Source organism: Leopardus geoffroyi, chromosome B2 (assembly GCF_018350155.1).
Source record: "Leopardus geoffroyi isolate Oge1 chromosome B2, O.geoffroyi_Oge1_pat1.0, whole genome shotgun sequence".
Lineage (NCBI taxonomy): Eukaryota > Metazoa > Chordata > Mammalia > Carnivora > Felidae > Leopardus > Leopardus geoffroyi.
Window position 1 is genome coordinate 54803731 of NC_059332.1, and position 22769 is coordinate 54826499.

The 22769-nt window shown below is 37.9% G+C and overlaps 1 protein-coding gene and 1 pseudogene across 2 annotated transcripts in view; both read left to right on the top strand.

Moving 5' to 3' along the window:
- The window catches only part of PRIM2 (DNA primase subunit 2), a 348531-nt gene that overhangs the window by 17000 nt on the left and 308762 nt on the right, over positions 1 to 22769 (top strand). The gene's annotated exons all lie outside the window — the stretch shown is intronic.
- On the top strand, positions 16734 to 21896 carry LOC123609361 (annotated as a pseudogene).

Consider the following 22769-nt stretch of genomic DNA (forward strand, 5'->3'; position numbering starts at 1 on the left):
ATCTGGAGCGCTTGGGTAGCTCAGTCATTTGAATGTTTGTTGATTACAGTTTAGGTCGTGATCCCAGGGTTCTGGGGTTGAGCCCCTCATGAGGCTCCATGCTGAATGTGGAGCCTACTTAAGATTCTCTCTCTCTTTCCCTCTCCCCCTCTCCCCTACTTTCTCAAAAATAAAAAATAAAATGAAGATAATCCTAATCCTCACCTCACAGATTTGTGAGTTTTAAATGGATTAGAATATGTAGAGTTCTTAGTACTGTGGCTGGCATATATGTTAACTAGTAATACTATGGCAGATACAGAGGCAGCAAATGCCTATATGTTGGAGAAGTTTGGGGTTAATTAGATTTAATATACTTTTGCTGCAATTTAAAACAAAATCTATTTTGGAGACTTGAAACCATAAAAATCCTAGCAGAGAACACAGGCAGTGAGTTCTTTGACTTTGATCATAGCAACTTTTTTCTAGATGTGTGTTCTGAGGCAAGGGAAACAAAAACTAAACTCCTGGGACTACATCAAAATAAAAAGCTAATGTACAGCAAAGAAGACAGTCAACAAAGCTAAAAGGCAACCTGCGGAATGGGAGAAGATATTGCAAATGACATGTCAGATAAAGGGTTAGTATCCAAAGTATATAAAGAACTTATAAAACTGAATACCCCCCAAAAATAATTCAGTTAAAAATGGGCAGAAGACATTGTTCTTCTCCAAAGAAGACCTACAAATGGCCAACAGATATACAAAAAGATGTTCTTCATCACTTATCAGGGAAATGCAAATCAAAACTACAATGAGATATCACCTCCCACCTGTCAGAATGGCTAAAATCAATAACAATAAGTGTTGGCGAGGATGTGGAGATAAAGGAATCCTTGTGCACTGTTGGTGGGAATGCAAATTGGTATAGCCACTGTGGAAAACAATATGGACGTTCTTCACAGAGTTGAAAATAGAACTACTGTATGATCCCGCAATCAAACTACTGGGTGTTTACCAAAAGAATACAAAAATACACTAATTCATGCATTCTTAGTTTATTACAGCGTTATTTACAACAGCCAAATTATAGAAGCAGTCCAGCTGTCCGTCAGTTGATGAATGGATAAAGAAGATGTGGTATTATTTACAATGGAATGTTACTCAGTTATAAAAAATGAAATCTTGGGGCGCCTGGGTGGCGCAGTCGGTTAAGCGGCCGACTTCAGCCAGGTCACGATCTCGCGGTCCGTGAGTTCGAGCTCCACGTCGGGCTCTGGGCTGATGGCTCAGAGCCTGGAGCCTGTTTCCGATTCTGTGTCTCCCTCTCTCTCTGCCCCTCCCCCGTTCATGCTCTGTCTCTCTCTGTCCCAAAAATAAATAAACGTTGAAAAAAAAAAAAAAATGAAATCTTGCCATTTGCAATGACGTGAATGGAGCTAGAGTACAATGCTAAGCAAAATGTCAGAGAAAGACAAATACCATATAATTTCACTCATCTGTGGAATTTAAGAAGCAAAACAAGTGAGCAAAGGGAAAAAAGACAAATCAATAAACAGACTCTTCACTATAGAGGACAAACTGATGGTTACCAGAAGGGAGGTGGGTCGGGGGATGGATTGAAAAAGGTGATTGGGATTAAGGAGTGCACTTGTGGTTATGAACAGTGGGTGATGTGTGGAATTTTGAAATCACTCTATTGTATCCCTGAAACTAATGTGTGTTGGTCATGATTGGTTTTTAATATTGTGGTTGCTTCCAGTGTGTTTGCTATAATCATATTTTATTTCATTCTGCAAGTCGTTTGAGGTGCATTATAATAAACATGCATTAAAGTAAGATGTAGAAATATGGATGATTGGGAAATTGATTGTAGGGAAAATTAATGTCTACATTTGTATGTCACAGGGGGTCCTGTGCAATTTCTAAAAGGAATAGTAACTTTTGGCTTACTAGTGTGACTTTTTTTAGTTCAGTGATTCTCACTTGGGGGATGGGATGTAGGTAGTCCTCCTGGGGGTTTATTAGAATGTTGGTTGAAGGTGTGTAGAGTGTGAAAAACACGTTTTTTGTTTCTGAAATAAACTGGAATGTAAAACTTGATCAAGTGTTTGTAGCTGGTGTTTGTAGCTCACCTTCATGGAAAAAGTGAGAAAGCATTGCAGGAGCTTGGCAGAAAACCCATTCCTGTGATACATTGTATCACTTTCCTGGCTGAGACTTTTTCCTTCTGGTATACTCTCATGGCAACTGGTACTGGTAATTAAGGCGCTTGAATTCAGGTGCTTTTGATTAGCTCACCCCTAGTTTCCTGTGGCTCTTCCCATTTACCAACTTTTACCATTTCGTTAATAGAAACATGCACAGTTTTCTTCACTTTGATTGGAATATTTGGTTTGCATTTGAAACTGTTGGGCTTAAACAGGTGCTTTTAGACTTAAGGCAAAGCAAGAGTTAGGGAAACGTTATTAGCATTTATTGCATAAGCTGGTCTCTGATGTATAATAGACCCTGCTGCCCAAGTTGAGTCAGAAGGAAACATCGGGGAGTGGAGAGCCACAAGGCTATCTTCGTTTCCATGCTACAGAAGCGGGGTTCCTGGCACACACATCTTAGAGTCTACCTGGACTCTGTTTGTATGTCTTTGTTTATCTTGACAGTTTCATTAAAGCTGCAATGACTTTTTTAAAAAAATATTTTATTTTTAAATTTTATTCATTCATTATTTTTTGAGAGAGAGAGAGGGTGCAAGTGAGGGAGGGGGAAGAGAGAGCAAGTGAGAGAGAGAGAGAGAGAGAGAGAGAGAGAGAGAATGCCATGAGAGGCAAGTAAAGAGAGAGAAGCGGGGCTCACCTGAAGTGGGGTTCATGCTTACCTGATACTGGGCTCGAACTAATGAACGATGAGATCATGACCTGGGCAGAAGTCTGATGCTTAACCTGCTGAGCCACCCAGTTGTCCCTAAGGCTGCAGTGACTTCTATGTGGATCTGTTTATGTAAAATAAATATATTTTTATGTTAGGAGATGCAGTGTTATAACTAAATTGCATTATGTTTGCATAATGGAGAAATACTTACAGAAAAAGGAAGAATTTTTTGCATAGTTTTTTTCTTAAATTTTTTTGTTCAGTTTGCCATAGCTGATGTAATTTTATTGGGTAAAAATTTGGGGGAGAGGAATGGGGCCAGTTATGAGATTCAGATTCTTGTGTTTCTCATTCTGGCTGTGTTTTGATAATTTGGCTTTTGTAGTCTGTGTTTGGGTTTCTAGTGCATAGTAGATTCTGATATATAACACAAAATGTTAATGTGAAGTATTCAGAAAGGAAAAACTTTTTTTTCATTCTTGGACTTACATGTAAATAATTTGGATTTTAAATCTGTAATTTCTAGGAAGGATTAGAAATGAGTAAATATTGTCTTTGGAGGCTATTTTGGGTCCCATTGCTGAGTTGATTGACTTAACCTTGTGTCACATTAAAGGTGAGTGGGTAAGGTCAAATATGCTCTTAGTGATTTTTCACTTGGCCAGTTAGGGAAAGGTCAGGTTTTGACACCTGTCAGCCTCGCAGACAAAGGTTCTCTGTGCTGTTGAAGTTCAGAGTCAGATACCTGTTTATAATTTGCCTTGATGTTTAAAAAAAAAAAAAAAAAAAAAAAAAACCTTCTTGGAACAGTCAGAAAATATTTTTTACCTGATTTGAAATACTAGTGGATTTAATGGTAGGAGGCATTTCATTTATATAGCCCAGAATGGCAGTGAAGATGAGCATCTTAAAAGATGGAGAGTATTCTGTGTGTCACAAATGAGAAGTCCACTGCATATTAAATAGAGTTAGTGTTATTCACTTGGCAAATCTTTTCAGGAAGTGAGGGTTTTTGAGTGAAGGCGATTGTGGATGGTAACATTATGCGTGGCTCACTGAAAACAAGTACATGTAAAACTTTGTATTGCTTATTTTTACCCATTTTAAAATAATTTTCCTTATCCTGAATCTGATATTTGAAATTTGTTTCTTATCCCTTATAGTTTGAAAACTTAATTTCTTCTGTCTTAGAAATTATTTCATGTCATTTTTGGCTGATAACTTTTCACTGCACATGAATTAATGTTTAATTTGTCACTTGTTATTGGAAATGTCAGTTGTGTGAATTTATTAGGAACTTGGGGATGCATTTCTCCAGTTAACATTGGAACATTGATTTTACATTTATTTGATAGTTTTATGTGTTGAGTTTTAAAATAGTTTTTGGTGTTCACTTGTGTATTATATTATTTCTTAGGTATTTGCAAGTTGGCCTTGAGGTAGTCAGGGTTTTCTGATCATTTTGGTCCTTATATTGTTTTCATTGTTAGTTGATCTAGTTTGGATTGTTGTAGCTCTTTCGGACTGTGCATTCATCATTGTGGTCAGCTCTTTCTGTTACATAAGGTAGGAAAATGCCATTCATCTGATGTATATGCCTCTGTTTGTAGCTACCCTCTGGGATGTGTTTACAAATTATAATAAGCCTCTTAGTAACTTGTGAACTGATTTTAATATGCCTGCAAAATGGAGAAACGTGTACCTTTAATTCCCTTTGATGCAGACTAAATTTCAGGCAACAACTAAATTTCAGAATCTGATGTTATATAGCTGAGACAGGACATGCAGATGTGAGAATGGAATGCACTAGACAACAAATGTGTTTGAGTATGGAAGCTTTTCATAGGGCTTCTGACAAGCCATTGACTATGATATGAGTGGAAAGGGGGCCTGGAGAAGAGTGAAATGGGGTGGTAAGACTCATGCTGTTAACTTTTGCTGGAAATTCCAGACTTAAAACGAACTAAGGGAAAAAGGATTAATAATCAGATGAAAGGTCAAGTTGATTTTTATAATGGAGAAGTAAGTTGTTTTATGTTTTATGCCTACTTCTAAGAATTGGAAGTAGGCAAGTTTTTTTTTTTTTTTTTTTAATTCTTTTAATCTTTATTTTTGAGAGAGAGAGAGAGAGAGACAGACAGACAGAGACAGAGTGCGAACGGAGGAGGAACAGAGAGAGAGGGAGACACAGAATTTGAAACAGGCTCCAGGCTCCGAGCTGTCAGCACAGAGCCTGACACAGGGCTTGAACTCATGAACCGTGAGATTATGACCTGAGCTGAAGTCAGACACTTAACCAACTGAGCCACCCAAGCGCCCCTGAAGTAGGCAAGTTTAAGTTGCACTGCTTAACGGATTCAAGCATGATGCTGAGTGTTGAGTAAATGAGTTAACTTCCAGAGAAAATATTAGTTCAATTTGTGTTTCATAAACTCGAGGTAATCTTTAAGATAAGTACAGTAACATGAGATACTTTTCGTTTCTCAGGGTTAAATATCAGGTGATATATGTTATAAATGAAATGACCTTTTTCTGTTGAACTGAATTTGAGGAATTATGCTGGTTAGCAGATTTCAATTTGTTTTGTATTCTGTACAGAACAATTTATGTTTTACACAGAGCCCTTTATGTGTTTCTGTTACAACTGCATACCCTTAACTTCTTTCCAAATGATTTAAGTGAAGGCATTACCAGGGCTTCCCCTCTGTAAGCACACTACACAAATACAATACTTATATCCTGACAGTGTTTTTTGTTTTTTTTTTGATGCCAGATAATTATGGAAGCTAACCTTGTATTAGTTTATATATATATTTTTGGCAGCTCTAGTATTATATTTGGAGAGTGAGGAAAAGATTCATTGAATTTTTTAGTTAATTGAGGCCTCACCATTTATGTATATGATTGTAAAAATACACCATAGCAGATGGTCTTTAGTGGCAATATTTTAGAAGTTCACAGAATTTGGATTTTCCTGATCAAGCTACAAAATTAGATTTTGCTCATTATAAGATAGTTTAAACCTAGAGATGCTATGACTAAATGTGAGACTTCAAGCTGAATTATCCTTGAAGGCTAAAATTAACATATGCAAAAATTTTCAAATTACTTATGAAAGTCATTTTTCTTTTTTAAAGTTTTTGTATAGGTTTTGAATACACAATTCATTGTGTTCTTATTGGTATTGACTTCATGCCTCTAACTTTGCCCTTGAAAAAGTATGACTGTGACCTAGCTGAAGTTTCTCACCTAATCGTTGTATAATGTTATATATATGTTACTATTTAGAACTCAAAAGAATGAAATTAATTTACTTAATAACATCTTTAGTGTTCTCATTCTCTGAGATGAAGCATATTTATTTATTTATTTATTTATTTATTTATTTATTTATTTGAGAGTGTGCTCATGCTTGTGAGTGTGTGCAGTAGAGGGGCAGAGGGAGAGGGAGAGGGAGAGGGAGAATAGCAAGCAGGCTCTAGGACTTGATCTCATGACTGTGAGTTCATGACCTGAGCTGAAGTCAAGAGTTGGATGCTTAACTGACTGAACCATCCAGGTGCCTCAGTGGTTAAACATTCACATTGTAAAGTGTTACTCATGTTTTCTGAAAGTGTTCCAAAAAAAGATACTGGATTTTTAAACATATACTTTATTTTTTCATTTTATAATCTTCCTCACTTTTTGTTGTTTCCTGTTCTCCCTCCACTCTATACCAACTCCCTGAAAATTTAATCCTTTTTTAGTTGAAGTTGTGTTATGGATTAGTTCTGAGCCTAGCTCAGAGTGCCTCTCCTAGATCTTTGGGATGAGAATAGGAACAAGGCTGATGGAGTTGCAGAAAAAAAATCATTTTGTGTTCTCAGTCATATTGAGTGGCTAAATCTCAGTTATAAAGGCAGGAGGAAGTAGTTGCATAACTACAGTTAGCCTAGGCTCAATCACTAGATCTATCCTGCTACTCCCCACCCTTCTGAAGGCATAGAGATAAAGCAGTTAAAATTCTTATTCTGTACTTCCTTTTCTCTGTTTACTTCCTAACAGATTGCTGTTTGATTGCCACTGATTGCTAATCTCCTTGGCTTTCAGATTCCTGGTGCCATATTCTCACTATTGATACCTGTCAGCTGTCTGGCTTTTTCACCTGTTCATATCTGGTTAAAGTGTTGTTCTCCCAAATCCAATGTCTCATGAAGGTTTTGGGCAAGAGAATCCTTCTGTTGACTATATTGGAGTCTAATAGCCAAATATATTTTAGTTTCTTTTAGTTGATCCAGGGAGTTGACACCCCTGTATGAATGCTGGAAAATGCAGAGGACTGTTTTGGAGCTTGTATGGAGTTCTTGTTCCCCAAGGAAGGAATACTTGTTGGTGAATAAATGAACAGTGGACTTATTAAGTTTTGGGTCTTTACAGTGATCTAAGGAGACAGAAGTTAGTCACTAAATAGCTAACATTTGTGATGTGCTTACTAACTGCCAGGCACTAAGCTAAATGCTTTCTATGGATTGTATAATTTACTCCTTATAGTAGTGCTTTGGGGAAAGCTTAGAGAGGTGAAGTAACCTCTCCAGAGTTAAATGATAGAACTGGAACTCAAAAGTCCAACCTCTAGATTTTTTGAAATGTGTAAATCACAAAGTATGTTACTAAAATTATGAGCACATTTCTTCCCAGCTAGTTCTTAACTAGCACTGAAATCAAGTGGAATAGATGCTGACATTTAAGGTGACAGTGCCCATCAAAAGGGATATGCAAACACAGGTGTGAGATTAGAGATTTACATTAATGTAGGAAATTAAAGCATTAACTGTAATTTTACTAAGGTGTTTTATTTTAGCTGACAGTTCTTGGCAGAAATGGAAACAAAGTATATTAAATATGCCATAAGTTTTCCCAGTGTACTATGTGTGCTACCTCTAGGGAAAACATAATATATTTTCACATCTTAGTTGTTGAAGGTCTCATTATCTAGCCCATGGCTTTTCTATACCCTATGTTGCTGTTCTTCTTTGGTGCCTTTTTTTTTTTTTTTTTTTTTGAAATTTTCTTTGGTCACATTGTATGTTTTAGTTCATGTTCAGCAATAGACTCGTGTAACAATAGACTCATGTAACATCATGGTCTCATTGGAGACCAAAATTCAAGAGATTTTATGCTTGAGATAAGAAGAACTTAACAGGCCAGTAATAAAAGGTTATAGGCTCAATTTGGTTTTGTTCTTGCCTTACAAGGAAGGAGGAGGACCTTTTTAGAGGGAGGTCCACTGGTTGTTACAGACTGGGCTTTCTATGGGTTCTGGACTCCAGGAGCTACTCCCCTACTGGATACTTTGGACATCTTTATGGTGTTTCTGGTGGCTGTTACAGTGACTGGTGGGTGCTACAAGCATTTCATAGAAGGGAGATGGGGATGCTGGAGTGTCTGCAAGGCACTGGATAATTCTCTACAGTGAATCTTCCCATGTCCTTGATTTTTTTTTTTTTTTTGAGAGAGAGAGAGCAGGGGAGAGGGGCAGAGGGAGGGAGGGAGAAAGAGAGAGAGAGAGAAAGAATCCCAAGCCAACTCCACGCTCAGTGTGGATCTCAACATGGGGCTTGATCTCACAACCCTGGGATCATGATCCAAGCTGAAATAGTCAGATGCTCAACCCACTGAGCTACCCAGGTGTTCCCCTTCTTGATTTTTAAGGTTCCTTTAAAAAACTTATGTGCAGGGGCACCTGGGTGGCTCAGTTGGTTAAGCGTCTGACTTCGGCTCATGTCATGATCTCCCAGTTCATGGGTTCGAGCCCTGCATTGGGCTCTGTGCTAACAGCTCAGAGCCTGGAGCCTGCTTCAGATTCTGTGTCTCTCTCTCTCTCTCTCTGCCCCTCCCCCTCTCACTCTTCTCTCTCTCTCTCTCTCTCTCTCAAAAAGAAACACTAAAAATAATTAAAAAAATAATAAACTTATGTGGAGTAAAAGAAAAAAACCTGTTTCTAATGATCTGAATCTAGAACCAAACACTATTCTATAAATATAAAATATTTCCCCTTGGTTTTTGTGTATCCTGATAATTCCTAGAATGCAACTACTGTGTGAATTGATGGGAGATTATACTTTGTTTTGTTCCATATGTTTCTGTAAGTTCACCTTCTTGGAAAAGCACTTCACTGATATGGCATTTGAGGCACCACACACTCACTGTACCAGTCTGCGTTGGTGGGTGTTGCATTCGCAGTGTTTCTAGGAGTGGGTACAGTACCTAACTACTTGATTATGGCATTTAATGCACTGTACATGATTATTTGTGTATGTCAAAATTATTTTATTCTGGATTGTTTTTATGTTTCTTTATATTTTAGTTATGGAGTTACCCCTATTTAAAAAACAGATTATGTCACTAACACTAAAGTAGCTGTCACCTCAGACACATTGTTTCCATAACTAAGGTTAGATCTGGATGTCTTCCGATTATTTGTGAAAAACTATCTTCTTGGGGTTCCTGGGTGGCTCAGTCAGTTGAGCATCTCATGGTTGTTTTTGGCTTAGGTCATGATCCAAGGGTCATGGGATCTAGCCCCGCAATGGGCTTTGCACTGAGCATGGAGCCTGCTTAAGATTCCTTCTCTTGGGCACCTGGGTGGCTCAGTGGGTTAAGCATCCGATTTCAGCTCAGGTCATGATCTCATGGTTTGTGAGTTCCAGTCCCACATGGGGTGAGCTTGAGCTGTGCTTCAGGTGAGCGTGAGTCCCACTTGGGGTGAGCTTGTGCCCCACGTAGGGTTAGCACGAGCCCTGCTTCGGGTCAACCCCGCTTTCTCTCTCTCTCTCTCTCTCTCTCTCTCTCCCTCCCTCCCTCCCTCCCTCTCCCCCTCCCCTTCTCTCTCTCTCTCTCTCTCTGTCACTGCCCCTCCTTGGATTCTCTCTCTCTCTGTCCCTTGCTCACTTGTGCCTGCTCTCTCGCACAAAAAAAAAAAAAAAAATCTTTCTCCCTCTGTCCCCTCCCGTGCTCATGCTCTCTCTAAAAACAAAACAAAACTTCTTAAACCCTCAGTATTGCCTACTTCTAGTATGCACAATAACCGTGAACATAGCAGATGAAGGAAACAGCCAAAAGTAGCATCAAAATAATACTTCTTTGTAGTCCCATTCATAAACAGTTCAAAAGTCTTCATGCATTGTGAATACAGAACTTCCCAGTATCCTAGTGGAATAGGGCAAGCAGACTTTAAAGATGGGGAGAATTAAGACTGGTTGTTTGGGGTGCCTGAGTGACTCAGTTGGTTAAGCCTCCGACTTCGGCTCAGGTCATGATCTTGCAATTCGTGAGTTAGAGCCCTGCATTGGGTTCTGTGCTGACAGCTCAGATTCTGTCTCCTTCTCTTTCTGCTCTTCCCCCACTCAAGCTTGCTCACTTGCTCTCTCTCTCTCTCAAAAATTAAATAAGCATTAAAAAATTAAAAAACAAAACAAAAAAAACTGGTTGTCTGCTCACAGATCACTTGGTGGGCCTGGGGTGGGACACTGAGTTCTTTCTGTTCTCCTTGGACATGTCTTTGTAGAACATAGAGTCAAGGTGCTTTTTTTCTTTAGATTGTGGTGTTCATATAGTGTGGTGTCTGGTCTTTGGGTCACTTTTGTATAGAAGTAATTCCTAAAAATTATATGTTTATGACAATGACTTAAAATAGTCTTGAGTATTAATCACAAAAACTCTAATTTTTAAAAAAATTATTTATATTTTAATGCATGATGATGATGTGTATAAACAATTGAGGAATTCAAAGCATCAAACCATTGAGATAACTTTGCCTTTGGACATAGGGACCTCTGAAATTTCTTTAACTTGTAACATGTAACAGCTTACAGGTCCTGAACATAAACTTGAGGGATGGAATTGGATGGGTTAAGGTGATCTCTTTCTTGTGCTTCTTTGTGGGGGCTTAGTGGCTGATGGAGCTCTGTTCTGAGGACTGGTTGGTGATAGAGGGCTTTGGACCCTTCTTTTCTCTTTTTCCTAGCAACAGCAGCCTGTTCTTCCTTAATGTAGTGTGTTACTCTTTCTTCTTTCCAGCTTGAACATGTATAGTTCCATAATCGTATTTTTCCTAACCACAGCATCATCCCTACTGTGAGATCTCCTAGATATCATATACTCTGTTCATTTAGTGTTATTTTAATGATTTCTTCCCCTTTTTTATTTCAAGGAAGTACATTCCTTGGTTTTGGTTGTACGTTAATCTTGGTTTTGGTTGTACATTTTTATGACACATTAATCTTGGTTTTGGTTGTACGTTTTTATGACAACGAAGTTTGTTGTTAGATTATGGGGGAGAGTGGAAGATGAGGCTAGTGAGATAGAATAAAGACAGGAGGGAATTGTTGAACCTTTTTGAGGAGTGGACTGACATGTTTGAATCTAGTATGATAAAAGATAATGGCAGTAGCTGAATGAATAAGGAAGTGCAGAGTTGAGGCCCAAATCGAGATTCAGGATTGTCAGGTAATATTAGACATCATTTCGTGTATCTTTTAGTGGACCTGTCTACTAGCTGAATGTGAGAATGCGTCTACTAAAGCCTCAATGAGATTAATTAGCCCTAAGAACCTCGGAGTAAAAATAATTCCTTTCAATTGTAGTTGTTGTGTCTGTCTACAGATGTGAGGAAATGGCATGGAACTGTCCACATGCACTGTACCAACATCATTCGTCCTGATTTAGATATTGTACTGTAGTTTTATGTAAGATGTAACCATGGAGGAACCCTTGGTGAAGGGTACACAGGAACTCTCTAGTATTTTTGCAGTGTAACTTCTTGTGAGTCTATAATTATTTTAAACTTAAAAGCTCAAAGAAAAAAGATCTCAAGTGAAAGAATGTTGAGACTTAGGGCAGATTTCTGTTAGGAATTTTCCAATTTCTGTTTTAACAAGGAGAAATTTGTTGAGTAAATGTCCAAATGAAGGACTGAATGAGGGTCTGAATTATAGCAATGGCTGTGGCAGTGGAAAGAAGGAGGCAGATATGGTCGACATGGAAGTAGCCTGAAGATTTGATGACTAATGGAATGTGAAATGAAGATGACTCCAAGCTATTTGGTATATAGGGTACAAAATAGTGTGTTAGTGATGGTAGGGAATATAAAAATAGGAGTATGGTTTTGGGATAAGATGGTACATTTGCTTGTGAACATCCTGCTTGTGAGTGCTGGTGGGCCAGTGGAGATAGGCAGTGGGTAATTCAGAGTATTAGGCTGTGTTCAAGAAGTTATGTTTGAAAATATGTAATAAAAATGCTATGTAACATTAGTGTTTGAAACTGTGGGATAGATCATTGCTAGGGAGAGTGTATGAGTGAGAACTGGGAAAATTAATCTCATAATGGATTATTTATGACCCTGGGTAAGTTACCTAACCTTTTGATGCCTCATTTTCTTCTACAATAAGATAGAGAACATCATAGTATATTCCTCATAGAATTATTGTGAAATTGAATGAAATTATCTATGTATATTGCATAGTACTTGGCATATTATAAACTTACAAAGGTTGGCTATTTTATTATTTAGTAATAAACACTTTGATAATGCATACGAAAACAACTGACTAACTCTAGAAGTTGTAATGTATGTTTAAAATTAAACAAGTGAACTTATTAGCAGTGGTATTTTTTTATTTTTCAAATCAGAACTTTTTGGTTTTTGAAAGTCTGGTCAGTTGTGATCTCGGAACTAATCTTTGTGGTTAATTACTTTAAGGAATTTTATAGAAAGCTGTCACTTTTCTTGACTATTAATACTTCAGTGATGCAAACTTTGGCACAGTACCTTTTCTCTTCTCTTCTCTTCTCTTCTCTTCTCTTCTCTTCTCTTCTCTTCTCTTCTCTTCTCTTCTCTTCTCTTCTCTTCTCTTCAGCAATCTCTACACCTAGCGTGGGGCTCTATCTCACAACCTGAGATCAGGAGTCTCAAGATTTTTCTGACTGAGCCAGCCAGGAGCCCTTGGTACAATACTTTGACTTTCACTTTTCTCCTCTTTTCTTAATTATATAATCCATTCTCCTTTTGGCACTTGGAGACAAACTCTTGATTGAATATATAATATTTTTCTTTGATTAGGTTGAGAGTGGAGTAAACCAGTGATGATATTAAAACTGAATTTAGTACTGGCCAGGTTTCTTCTGATGAAAATGATACAAGGAACCCAGCTGTATTTGGCTTGTTTCATTTCTCTGTGACAGGGTTATTATGCTCTAGACGTGTCATTTGGGGGAGCCAAAGCACTGTACTTAAACTTCCAATCGTCCATTCAGTGTGGAAGGGAAGAGTAGTGAAATGAATTGAAGTTCATGGTTTGCAGGTGTTTATATGTTTCTTCCTTCTGCTTTAATAGTAAATGGCTGCTGGGGTTTGTTAAATAGCAAATGAATAAGGCTAAAGGTTGGGCATTTGTATTCCTAAAGTTTAACTTTTCAGTTTTGCATGTTAGGTGTCCTGTTGATATTTCAGTGGTTAAGAGAAGTAAGTATTTTCAGCTGGATATGTGTCCTATCACTTCAGAGCTGTAGTTGTTCCAAATTAGGCTGCCGATTCTTCCTTTGAGACCTACTATGAAATACCAGAATACTGCGTTTGGAGTGTAGACTTGATTTTTCCAGTCATTGAACCGACTAATATTTTCTGAGTGCCTGTAGATGCAAAACACTGAATTATATTACAAATATTGCCACTTGATTAAGTCTTTAAAGAAAAAATTTGGTACTGTTGATTAGTGTCTATCAGAGCTATTGTTTGTTGATTAGTGTATATCAGAGGTATTGTTTGTGCTGTCTCTAGATCCAGGTTGTTCCGGGATGCAGTAGAATCTGCATACAGATAGATTGAAATTTGGATTTGGGAAAAGATAGCTTCTTGCTTATTCTGTGTCAGTTTTCATTTGGTTTGTTGTATATCCTTTCAAATGAATTAGAATTCATTTTAGTTCCCTTTTTATTTTTTAATAAAAAAATTTTTTTAATGTTTATTTATTTTTGAGAGAGAGTGAGTGAGCGTGCACACACACACACACAGGCCCGCACAAGTGGGGGAGGGGCAGAGAGAGAGGGAGATACAGAATCTGAAGCTCCCAGCTGTCAACACAGAGCCCACAAAGGGGCTCAAACTCACCAGCTGTGGTATCATGACCTGAGCCGAAGTTGGACACTTAATCGACTGAGCCACCCAGGAGCCCCTTAGTGTCCCTTTTTAACATAAGCTTAATATGATTATTTTTCTTATTATTTACCACTCCCTTTGACACACAGGCACATAGGCACATGCACACACCATGAAGAGTTACATTTTGGGTAGTATTTATAGAAGGATAAAGATAATTTGTTTGAAAGTTTTTAGTAGGTTGATGTCTGTAGTCATGAGAAAAGTCTACTTTTGAATTTCACGGCCTCTTTTTGGTAAGAGGATTAATTCTAAAACAGAGGGGCTATTTCCAAGACCACATCTTTATCAGAAGCTGGGGTTTAATATATGTTAGAAATGATATATGCTTCCCCTACCATCTCTTAAGCTTTTGTTATTTATTACTTGTTTATCAAATCCTGGAAATTGGTACTTTTGTTAGTTAATAGGGTGTTTTGGTCCTTTAAGAGAGGAGATAATTGAAAAAAAAAAAAACATCACTCTGTGTGTGAGAGAATGTAGTGCCTGTGGATAAAAGTAATGGCTTATCTTAGTTTCTTGTGATGAGCTTTGCTACTTTATATTGTCCTATGGTCTCTTGTCTAACAAAGAAAATTGACAGGTTACTTACCTTTTTATGAATGCATTTCTTTAAAACTGTATGATTGAATGCTTAGTGAAATTAGCCTTGGCTCCTGTGGTACTGAATGGCAGAAGTGGAGAGAAGCGTGCTCCTTCCTTCCTTTTTTCCTTAAAAAATGCTGTTTGAATCAAGTTTGAATAAAGTTGACCTCCTGGGTAGTTGATGGAGGATAATTGAAATGAAATATTTTTCTTTTCTTCTGAGTATTGTGTTACTTTGCTCCAAATGACATAATTAGCTTAAATGTTGTGAAGTGTTAGATTTTAGCAAACTGAGTTTAATTTGTGTTTCTTTATTTTTACTGTATATATGTAAAATTTGATAATTAATAAAGATTTAAAGGAATATCTAACTGATAAATTCACCCTGTTTCACCTTCTTAAACCTAAGAAGCATAATTTGGCTAAATTATGCAAAATGCTAATTAAAGGGTTTAATTTGCTAATCATCTCAGTTTGATTAGAGGCAGATGCTGATTATCTGCACAAGTCTAAATGGACCTTTCAGAGATGGCTTTCATTATTTAAAATCAACTTGTCAAACTAATTAAGATATAAATTTAAGGAATAACAAATACCAGTAGTTATCTATAGACTTTCAGTGTAATGCAAGGCGAGATAATTCACAAATGCTTTACACCAAAGGCTTGGTGTATGCAGTGTCATTATGAATTTCAGTACTCTCAAAGTTTAAGAGCTGAACTTGGGCTTTTTTACTGAGCTCATTAGATTGTCTAGTCATACCTTTGTTGGTCCTTTGTGTCTCTGACATTTTTTCTGCCTCTTTTTTCCCTTTCCTATAAAGGAAAACAACGTTGCGGGGGAGCCAAGACAATCCTGTGCGTGTACATTTAAACCATACATAGGTATATAGGCAGGTGTATCTCAAATAGGTATACTAAATTCCTCGGAGGAAAGACAGAAAACTGTTTACAGGTCAGTCAAGTGTCTGTGGCTGATTTAGGGTTAAGAGTAGAGAAACCAAGGCAGAGACTGCATAATTCCTAATCTGAGTTAGATACAAACAGCCCAGTAACAGAAAATGTTTGGGGTTTTTCATTGCAGACTTAGGGTGTTAGGATACAAGATTTGAGGTATATAAATATGGTCCTACTTTGATCTGCACCAAGGTCGAGGGTAGTAGGATGAGGCAGCATGATGTCTAAGTGGGGATAATCTGTATGTCATATGGCCTAGGGGTGGAGAGCACAGGTTCTGGTGCCTTACTACCCGGGGTTGAATACTGGAGCTGCCTCTTAATGGTGGTTATATTTTTTTCCCCAATTTGGTTTTCTCATCTGAAAAATAGAAAATATAATAATACTGTCTCATAAGGTTAGGAAGCTTTAATAAAGTTAATACATGTAAAGTACTTAGAGCAGTGTTTGGCAGATAGTAAGCACATAATAAAAGGTAACTATAACTTATTTGTTACTTTCTAGTTTCTTTGTGAGATTTGCAAAAGATGGTGTACATAGAGAACATTGGGTTCTTTCCCCAAATATCCCTTTGAGTGATTTAAAAATGATTGCTACAAATATGTGTATAATAACAAAAAAATACGTAAGAACTTGAGTTGTATGAGATAAGCTAATAGAATTTGGAATACTAGAATTTTATTACAATGAACAAGTGCAGATTTTAATTTTAGTCCAGTTCTTTTTATGTCAGTTTAGCAGTATGTATAGATAGTTGCTAGACTGACAACTGGATGGTTCCTGATCATGAGTAGTTTTTACATCTGGATTCAAAGGGTGGAATGGGAGGTGCTTTTGAAATTCAGTTATTTTCTAGCTCTCAGAAGACTAAAAGGTTACTATGTAATAGGATGAAGAGCATAAAGGGTAAAGAATGCCATGGTTTTGTAAATACTTAGACCAGTAGAATTTGGTGGAAGTGACACTGTACCAGTTTTTGAGTGCAGACCTTAAGAAACTGGCAGCTTCTACTTCCTGTATCTGGCATACTTTCTTTGGGAATCCTGAGATGTCATGTAAGAAGTCTAGCTAGACTTGCTCAGATCTGCTTGGTGGAGGGGTCTGTTCTGAAGCCTGGCATAAACTAGCAACTGCCATACTGGAGAGGCCATGTCTTGGCATTTCTCGACAGTCCCAGCGGAGCTCAGCCTTTTAGCCATCTCTGCCAAGGTGCCAGACGTGAGTGAAGCCATCTTGGGCTCTTCAGTCTATTTATTCATCATTTCAAGACCTCAGGTGACCTCATTTGATGCCATATGGAGCAGATGAATTGCTGACTGTATCCTTTCTGAATTTCTGACCAACAAAATTGGGAGAAAACAAAACTGTTGTTGCTTTAAGCTGCTAAGTTTTAGGGGTAATTTATTATGCGGTAACATGTAACTGGAATCCATAGGTAAGCTAGAGCTTCTGGCTTCTTAAATTTAAGCAGAAACCAAAGCAGTGTACCCTAGATACCCTCAACTCTACCATGATTTAGAAAGACTTTGAAACATAGTGAAAATTTTATAACTCAGAACTATAGTTAATAGTATGGAAAATGAAATTCTGGTAATTAGATGAGTAGAGAAGATAATCTGAGCTCCCTCAGATTACTCAGAAGGGACAGAAATAGGAACATTCTTGATGAATGCTTTCCACTTTTCACAAGTTTGATTGGTGAGGCTGCTTAAAAAGAGTTAGCTGAGAAGTTGATGCCTTTTTAATTTTGAAGAACAGAAGCTTGCTACATTTCTGAGATCTGCCAGGAGTTGGAAAATCTTTTGAGGTCTTCTTTATTTTCAGAGATACCTTTTTATGTTTCAGGACCTGAGGAAGAGAGGTAATAAGGTATAAGGTAGTTGATGTTTTCAGTGTTCTTACCCTCTCAGAGTTTGCCAAAATTTAGAGTAGACCAAAAATCAGCTAAGAGATGGTGAACTAAGAGATACGGTTAGGGCCTTATGTAGGTGCTGTGGGGGATTTAAAACACTTAAAAAAAAAAAACATTTTTTTTTAAACTTTATTTTAGAGAGAAAGAGACTGTGAGCTGGGGAGAGGGCAGAGTGAGAGAGAAAGAGAGAGAGAGGGGCTCTCAAGCAGTCTCCAAGCTCAGCATAGAGACTGACGCAGGGCTTGATCCCACGACTGCCAAGATCATGACCGGAACAGAAATCAAGAGTCAGACACTTAACCAAGTGAGCTACCCAGGCGCCCCCTAAAGCACTTTATTACATAGAAAGGTTATAAATAAGTGAGTAAAAGCACTCATAAGTTACTATAGACACCATTACCATATAGGCTCCTTGAGTTTTGTGTGCTGTTTTGAAATGGTTGTAGATTTTTCTTTTTAAATTAACATGTTTTTGTTTTATTCTTTTAAATATTTATTTTGAGAGAGTGAGAGGTACCTAAATTAACACACAGTTTATAAAAAGTGTGCTTGCTGGGGTGCCTGGGTGGCTCAGTTGGTTAAACATCTGACTTCTGCTCAGGTCATAATCTCATAGTTTGTGAGTTCGAACCCCACATCAGGCTGTATGATGTCAGCATAGAGCCTACTTTGGATCATCTGTCCCTTCTCACACTTCTCCTCTCCCATTTACATGTGTGTTCTCTTTCTCTCTCAAAAATAAATGAACATTAAAAAAATGAAACGTGTGCTTGCTGTTCTGATATATCTTTAAGTCCCTAACTGCCAAAATTCTCTGAAGCACATGCTACATAGAAAATCTCAAGCTACTGGGGTCCTTCATAGTACTTCATAGCTAATACTTAATAAATGCTGTATGTATATCCAGCATTATGTTTGGTGTTACAGAGGATTTATATTTTTTTAGTTTGAGAGAGTAGAGACTGTTTTCATGAAACAAAGTGCAAAATAATAACCTGCCAGAATGTTTGATACAGTCTCTAAGAGTTCTGAAAAAGTAAGGGGGATATTGCTACAGACTGGATTCATCTAGGAAGGCATCATTGAGCTGACAGTGTTCGAACTGAATTTCAAAAGATAACAGATAAAGGAGGTACAGGTATTCTGATGGGTGGGATATTGTGCCAACTGCACCCTCAAATATTTGAATAATTTTCTGAGGAACTAAAAATATTGAATTGGGTCAACAAAATGGGAAACCTTTGTCCAAGCCATAAAACTGCTTTCTAATATTTTCATTTGCAAATGTATTTGAGCATCTCTTGGAATAAGTACCTCCTTTCCCTTTACCCCAGACACAAAAAAATAGCTAGTGTTCTATCCGCTTGAATTTCAGATAATAATGATGAAAATGTAAATTTAATAATAAATAAGATTTGATTTCCCATGGCTTGTACGAAAAAATTGTAACAAGTCAATTTCTTTTTCGTACCTTATTTTTCCCTGCTTTTATTTCATTCTCCATGTGTTTGAATAAACATAGCTGCACCATTGGTCCATATTGACTCTTAAGTTTCAACCTTTCCTCCCCAGCTAAGTAAAGCCATATTTTGATAATCTGCTGTAGGCTCCTTAACTTCAAAAGCTTCAGTCCTTAATCATATCTTTCATGAATCAGTTTGGCTCCCCTTCTTCCATTCATCTTGAAAATGTCCACAGTGCTATATAGTTTAAAAACTTAGAACCAAGTAAAGTTGAACAATTTTCTACTGGGCTACATTGTAAAAATGGGAAAGGAAAATTACTTTTGTTTTGTTTTGTTTTTTATTTGGAGGACATTTGCCAGTTGGAACCTCAACAAAGATTGAGTTTGGGAGGCCTTTAATTGTGCACCAAAAGGTTATTGCAGAAGAAAACATAAGGGAGATGTCATAAAGAAGAAAATTTGAAGCTCAGTAATAGAAAGCTGTGTGAAGAAATAGGCATTCTGCCAATTAGCTGGGTGCTTGAAATAAATAGTTTGGAATTAAAGAAACAGATGCAAATTTCAAAGACTGGATTAACTTAGTTCATAAAGAAACTGGGGAGTGGAGAACAAACTTCAGGTTATGGGAGTTGTAAAGCATATTTACTATTCTTTATAGTTTTGCTCCAAAATACTTGGTTTTTATAATGTTAAATGTAAAATTAGAATTGTTAATTTAGTATTTTATGTTAAACCATTGAAATAAAATTCTAGGTATATTTAGGTGAAATGAATTATGATCATAGGAGTTCAGTCTTGAACTGTTGACTGTCCTAGCAGTCAGTAAATAATTCCCAAACTGGGCGTAGTGTGGTTATGAGTTTGTAGGAAGGCTATCCAACAAAGCATATAAATGGTGTCTAACCCTTGGTCTCCTTATCTGTTGAATAGTTGTGACACAAGTGTATAAATAACCAATTAATAAAAGAAAACATTTGTATGTATTAAGGAGATGTGCAGGAAAACATTAAATGTTCTTCTTTCCATAAATGTCTGGCTATTCTTATGTTGCATTAGTTTGAAGTGAAGTAGGGTTCTTTAAGGTTTATTACTATACTTCTTTTATCTTTTAGGCATTGTCACCCAAACCAAAAAAAGCAAGAAAGGAGATTGCATTCTTTATTGAAAGATATTTTTGCTGGATGTAGAATTTTAGGTTGGCAGGTACTTTTTTTTTTAAGATTTTATTTTTAAATAATCTCTACACCCAATATGGGGCTCAAACTTAAAACTCCAAAATCAAGAGTCTAATGTTCTACTGACAGCCAGCCAGGCCTCCCCTACGTTTTTTTTATTTATTTTATTTATTTTTAAAGAGATTTTTAGACAGGTACTTTCTTTTAACACATTTAAGATACATAATTCTCCTGTGTTTTGGCTCCCATTTTTGCTATTGAGAAGTCAACTGATAGTCTAACTGTAGCTCCTTTGAGGGTAAGATAGCCACTGTGCTATTGTGATGGCCCTCATGTCAGGATATAGATCGATATGGGGGTCGAGATTGCTATGAGGACTGAAGCAGTAGAGACTATGATAACAGGATAGGCAGTAGTAGGAGAGCATTTGGTAGTGGGTACTGTAGGGATGATGACTATAGAGGAGGCTGGGACTGCTATGAAGACAGGTATGACACGAGATGATGGGTCATGGAGCTCCAGAGATGTTTACTCTTGGGATAATCATAAGCATGATGGTAGAGTTTCCCTACCCCACCCCCAAGAGCCAAACTGAATCTAAATCCTCGCAGTACTCCTAACGAAGAAGATTCCTCTGCTAGCAGAGGTTCTGGTTCATTGAGCAGCCTCTGTCTTTGGAGGGTCAAAGCTTGTTAACACAGCGGCTAGAGACCAAGAAGTAGAATAGCAGCTATGGAAGGAATGGGAGAAACTGCGACACCAGCTGCATGAGCCAAAACTAGAACAACAGCCTCAGGAGAGACACGCAAGCTGGCGAAGCGAAGAAACTCAAGAACAGAACAGTCCAGGACAGGAATTGAGTCATCACAGACTGGGACCTCGGCCCCATCTGGCAGAAATGCACGAAGGAGAGTGAAAGTTTCTAGAAAGTGAAACACTCAATAAAGAGGAAGACTGTCACTCTCCAACTTCTAAGCCTCCCAAACCTGAACAGCTTTTAAAAGTAATGCCAGCCCCTCCACCAAAGGAGAATGCTCAAATGAAGCCAAGTTCTAACCCTCCTGCTCCATCTTAGACCTCAGATACAGAGCAGCAATCCCCTACCAGTGGGGGGAAAATAGTTCAGGCTTAACCATCTGGGGAAGGACCAGCAAGGAAAGATGAAAATAAAGTAAATGAGGTGAGTGTCCCAAAGGGCCAAAGTGGGAACTCCAGCCGTGGTCCGGAAGATGGAGGGAACAAAGACCACCTAAAGGAGACAGATAGGAAAGATGGCAAAAAGGATCAAGACTCCCGATATGCACCTGAGTCAAAGAAACCTAAAGAAAATCCAACTTCCAAGTTGGGTTCGGCAAGCAAGTATTCTGCATGCTCTGTTGGTGAAGATGGGAATGAGGGAGAAGATTATACTAAATGGACCTCTGCATCTTGTGCTTTCTTCTAGTCTCACTAGGAACATTCGAGAGCAAATCAAACCTCTATCCAGACAGGACTGTAAAACCCACCATCTCCTGGGGACCTTTCTTTAAAAACAGAAATAAAAACTTCTTTTGCATGCTGCTGCAGCCTTTACAGTATTGAATTAACTGGAGAATCACCAGTGTAGTCCGAGAAAGAGACGTACAACTTTGAAGGGAAAAGTTGTACAGTTTTACGACATATGCAGTTGGCCCGTGTGATTAGTGCCTGGGGGTCTCCACTTAGCAAAATGGCAAGTGATAGTGATGCTGTGTTTGGATCTGGTTGGGCAGTTGGGCAGGTATAAGGAAGAGTGTGAGATTTCTACCTTTTCATTCTTATCCTATTGTGGCATGTATGAATTCTCAAACATTATCTGAATAAATTTTCTGTCCTTGGAAAAGTAGGTTTAGTCTCTGAAGTTGTTTTAGTCTCTAGGAGGCTGCTAGCCCCTCCTCTTACTTAATTCTGAGTTACTGGGGCCAGCCTAAGGGGAATTTCTTCATTTTTATACCTCTTCACCTCCAGGGGAATAGTTAAGGAGTGAATCTATTGGTCACTAAAGAATGAGAATAGGATTGCCTGGTGACCAAAATAAGTGAGAAAATTGTGGTTTGAAAGGAAGCTGTGGCGAGGCAACGAATTACTTTGCACCATTAATAGGGGGAAATGGTATGACCTCCAGTAAACACTGGAGCAGGAAGCACTTAGGGGTTGTGGGAATTCCCAACTCTTTTATATATCCTGCTTTTTCTTTTTCTTAAACAGTGAGTGTCCTTTCTGAAAGTTCTGAAACCCTGAACTGTTGAAATCTTGAAGCTTTAAAAATTTAGGCTCTTGTCCTGGTCTTAGTTCCTCATGCTACTTTTTTTTTCTTTCATCTAAATTTTATTTTTTATTTTATTTTTAACGAAATTTATTGTCAAATTGGTTTCCATATAACACCCAGTGCTCATCCCAACAGGTGTCCTCCTCAGTGCCCATCACCCACTATCCCCTCCCCTCACCCCCCCATCAACCCTCAGTTTGTTCTCAGTATTTAAGAGTCTCTTATGGTTTGCCTCCTTCCCTGTCTGTAACATTTTTCCCCCAATTCCCCTCCCTGCCCCGGTCTTCTGTTGAATTTCTCAGGATCCACATATGAGTGAAAACATATGGTGTCTGTCTTTCTCTGC